Source organism: Empidonax traillii, unplaced genomic scaffold, assembly GCF_003031625.1.
Source record: "Empidonax traillii isolate 1590-97213 ecotype Southwest subspecies unplaced genomic scaffold, ASM303162v1 scaffold677:size394641, whole genome shotgun sequence".
NCBI classification, from domain to species: domain Eukaryota; kingdom Metazoa; phylum Chordata; class Aves; order Passeriformes; family Tyrannidae; genus Empidonax; species Empidonax traillii.
The window spans coordinates 32,445-37,017 of NW_020955870.1; the positions used below are offsets into that span (position 1 = coordinate 32,445).

General features: G+C 52.2%; 1 long non-coding RNA gene across 1 annotated transcript in view; it reads right to left on the minus strand.

The window, feature by feature from the left end:
- LOC114065571 overlaps window positions 1–4,115 on the minus strand; it is a 12,851-nt gene extending 8,736 nt beyond the window's left edge. Inside the window, exons 1-2 of the long non-coding RNA XR_003573005.1 lie at window positions 3,966–4,115; window positions 2,388–2,395 (exon numbers count right to left, since the gene is read on the minus strand). This is a non-coding gene — a long non-coding RNA (uncharacterized LOC114065571). The remainder of the gene's footprint in view (window positions 1–2,387; window positions 2,396–3,965) is intronic.
- Window positions 4,116–4,573: the final 458 nt, after the last annotated feature.

A 4,573-nucleotide genomic window follows, 5' to 3' on the forward strand; every position in this document is an offset into this window, starting at 1 on the left:
CCCACGCTGGAGCAGGGGGATGCAGGAAGGAGGCTGTGACCCCGGGGCAGGCCCAGCATGGAGCAGGTCCTGGCAGGGACCTGCAGCCCGTGCAGAGGGAAGCCCAGGCTGGAGCAGGTTTTTCCCAGCAGGACTCGTGGCCCCTGTGGGGGACCCACGCCGGGTCAGCTCATCCCTGAAGGACTGACCCCATGGAGGAGGGAGCCACGGGACAGCAGGGTGGGAAGAGCTGCTGCCTGAGGGATGGACTCACTGCAGAGGTCCATCCAGGACTGTCTCCCATGGGAGGGACCCCAGAGGAGCAGGGAAGGATCCAACTCCTCTCCCTGAGCAGTGACAGAAACAACAACTGACTGTAACCCCCATTGCTGTCCCCCTGCACCCCTGGAGGGGAGGGAGAACGTAGAAGGAGGAGTGGGGGGAAGGTGTTTTTAAGACTGCTTTATTTCTCACTTTTTGGGTCTTATTCTGTTAGTAATAAATATAAGTACTATCCTCACTTTGAGTCTGTTTTGCCCGTGCAGGCGATCAGTCACTGACCTCTCCCAGCTCTTATCTCTACTCATGAATCCTTAGCTGTTTTTTTTCTCTCTCCTCTCTCCAGTTGCAGAGGGAGAGAGCAGCTTTAGTGGGTACCTTGGTATCCAGCCAGGGTCAACCCACTACAGTGTCTCTGGGCAGTGTCCAGCTCTGGGACGGCTCTGGGAAGTCCTGGCCTGAAGCCACCACTGTGGAATTTAGGAGAGAGTTGTAACCTTTGCAGAACAGAACTCTTGGTAACTGCTGAAGGCTTCCTGGACAGCATTCCCAGACCTTTTGTTTGTTTGTTTGTTTCAACAAATTTTCTCCAGTTTCTTTCATTGCAACACCGTCTGGATATTATATTAAGCTGAGTCTTTCATTGTCTATTTGAATACTGTTGTGCAGCTACTTATCAAAGTAAATATCTCACCAGTGATTCAATTATGGAAACATGGCTCAGAGGAAGCTCCTGATTTTTGGCGCACCTTTCATCTCTCTAATTTTGCCAATTTTGTTCTTCCTCTCCCTATTTTTGTCTTGAAAAAGCTCTCCAGGATGTGGAGCCTGGCAGTGTTTTCACACCCTGAGCTGTGCCCTGGGACAGGGACAAATGCAGCTTGTAGAGAAATGTGCCAGCCCTGCTGACAGGAGCCCTCTGAGTGCCCAGGGGAGATGGTGCCCAGGCTGCTTTGCTGGGGTGCAATGAAGGGCCAGGCCAGAGGAGGAGGCTGGAGGAGACAGGGCCATTGGCATTTGCTCTGCCAGGACATTCCTTGAGCACATTCCTGTCAGGGACTTGGCAGGAAGAGCCTGAATTTTCCTGGGCTGCCCTCAGGAGATGGCCTTTGCTGCTGGAGCTGCTGGGGTGGAGCCTAGCTCTGTGCCAGCAGTGCCCAGGGCCTGTCCCTGCCTGGGATGGCAGCAGGGACACGCAGCAGGACTGTGCCCAAGCTGCCAGAGCACTCAGGCCTTGCAGCCACAGCAGGGCTGGGAAGGAGAGGGGGCAGGTGCCAAGAGTGGCCACAGCTGGGCTGCTGTGCTGGGGGTCTCTGCTCTCCACGGCTCCACACAGGCACTGCCCCTGCAGTCAGGGGGCAGAAGAATCTTGGGCACACAGAAATCAGGGCAGGGCATTTCTTTAATTTAAATGAACAGAGAACAAGCCTTTGGAAAGTCTTGGATTTACAAAAGAATGGTAGATACTGATGTAGAAATACTGTGATATTCATTTACTTTATAACAGAAGAAAATGAATAAGAAAATGTTCCAATAAAAGAACAAATAAGAGGAAATGTCTGAGACTGTAATGAATTGAATTCTGAATGCCCTGCAGAACAAAACAGATGGTTTATTGCTTTTTAAAAAATCCAATAATTAGTTTCCCCATGAAATCTCTGACTTCCGTGTTCCTCAGGCTGTAGATGAGGGGATTCAGTGCTGGAGAAATCACTGAGTACAAGATTGACATTGCTAGATCCAGAACTGTGGAGGAGATGGAGAGGGGCTTTAGGTGGGCAAACGTGGCAGTGCTGAGGAACAGGGAGACCACGGCCAGGTGAGGGAGGCACGTGGAAAAGGCTTTGTGCCATCTCTGCTCAGAGGGGATCCTCATCACAGCCCTGAAGATCTGCACATAGGAGAAAACAATAAAAACAAAACAACCAGATGATAAACAGGCACAAGCACTAGAAACACAAGTTCCCTGAGGCTGGAGTGTGAGCAGGAGAGCTTGAGGATGTGTGGGATTTCACAGAAGAACTGACCCAGGGCATTGCCCTGGCACAGGGGCAGGGAAAATGTCTTGGCTGGGAGCAGCAGAGCCCTGAGAAACCCAGTGGCCCAGGCAGCTGCTGCCATGTGGGCACAAGCTCTGCTGCCCAGGAGGGTCCCGTAGTGCAGGGGTTTGCAGATGGGAACATAGCGGTTGTAAGACATGATGGTGAGGAGATAAAACTCTGTTCCAAGGAAGAAGAAGAGCAGAAAGAGCTGGGCAGCACATCCCAGGTAGAAGATGTGCCTGGTGTTCCAGAGGGACATGGGCTTTGGGCACAGTGGTGCAGAGGTCTGTGAGGGAGAGGTGCAGCAGGAAGAAGTCCCTGGGGGTGTGCAGGTGCTGGTCGCAGGCTACGGCACTGAGGATGAGGCCGTTGCCCAGGAGGGCAGCCAGGGAGATGCCCAGGAAGAGCCAGAAGTGCAGCAGCTGCAGCTCCTGCCTTTCTGCCAATGCCAACAGGAGGAACTGGGGGAGGGAGCTGCTCTTGGGCATTTCTTCTCTCTGGGAACAGTGTACTGTTGATGGATGGCATTGACAAGTTGGGTAAGACTTCTGTAAAGCAATTCCATACTATTTTCCAAATTACTCCAAATTCTTTCTTTTTCTTTGGGGGAACTTTGTTGATCTCCTTTCTGTGGGCTCAGTTCTGAGCTGCTGAGTGAGGGCAGGAACCCTCACCTTGCCCATTGCTCTCAGCACAGAGCCGGGGGATCTGTGAGGAACCAAGGTGCTCCTGTGCTCTGGTACAGAGTCAGGAGAGCTGCTCTGCCCATATGTGATCTACTGCTCACCACACCGGTGCCCTGTGCTTATTACAACTCTCCTATTGCAGGATGATCACTCTTAAAGCATACCTGAAAGAAAAGTAGGTATTTGGAAGACTGCAGTTTCAAAATTATTTTCTCTGAACTCTTTGCTTTTCCTGTGCAGCTGAGCAGAGAGAGATGCAGAGGGGTGCTTTGGTTCTCTGCTGCCTGGAGCTGTCCCTGCCAGCAACTGCTTCTCTGTGCCCAGGGCTGGGCCCTGGCAGTGCTGCCAGAGCCCAGCCCAGCCCTGGGGGCTCAGCTCTGCCCTGCAGAGCCCTCCCAGCTCAGGGCACTGCCCAGGGGCAGCTCTTGCTGTGCAGGCTCTGTTGGCAATGTCAGACCAAAATGGAGGAGGCTGGAGAAGTGATGCTGATGCTCTGTTAGTCACGGTGTGCTGTTTCTTGATTTATTTCCTGGTTTCTACAAGCCTGAGAGAAGGAGTTTTGGAGTTTCAGTGCCTCCTCCTAGACAGGGGTATGAATTCCTTTGACCCATTTCCCACCCAGAAAATACAGCCTGGGAGACTGAAAGAAAAGCATCCTTCCCTTTCATATATCTACTGCCTTGCTGTGATTTTTCCTTCTCCTAGGAAATATTACAGGGTTAATTGGAACTGTGAGAAGCCCTGACACACCCAGCATCCTCTGACAGAAGGACCCTGCCCTTCCCTACCAGAAGTTGCTCCTTGTCCCTAGCCCTTCTCCCCCAGCCCTGGGAGCAGCAGCCCCAGGCATTTAATGAACCTCTGGGGATTTGGGGATGAGCCCCTGACCTTTAGACACTGAGGAGAGTTGCAGAAACCTCTTGAGAAACCAAAGTAAGATTCCAAGTATAAAGTTTCTTGTAGTGTTAATGGGTCCCACTGAGGGACCCAGCAAAGAAAACATCCCCAGGGTCTTGTTAGAGCACAAAGCTGCAAACAGGGATGACAGATCACAGAAGCACAGAATAATCAAGGTTGGAAGAGACCTTCAAGATCTTCTAGTCCAGTTGTCAACCCAGCACCACCAGAATCACCCCTAAACCACATCTCAAAGTACCAACATCCAGATACCATCTGAACACTTCAAGTGACACAACCACCTCCCTGTGTTACTTGTTCCAATGCCTGAACACTCTCTCAGTGGAAAAAGGGTTTTTTCTAACATCTGAGCCAGTTTTTCCCCCAGCAAATAGTTCCCCCATGCCAGCCATGAGCAGACAGTTTCTGCAGGAGATGCTGTGGGAGATAGTGCCAAAGGCTTTCTGGAATTCCAGAGACACATCCCCAGCCTTTCCCTCAGCTGCTGAGCGGGTCTTTTGTCAGAGAAGGAGACCAGGTTGGTCAGGCAGGACCTGCCTTTCCCAACCCCACGCTGGCTGGGCCTGATCCCCTGGATGTCCTGCCCATGCCATGGGATGGCACTGAGGATGATCTGCTGCACGGACTTCCCCGGTACTGAGGTCACTGTGACAGGCCAGGAGCTCCCCA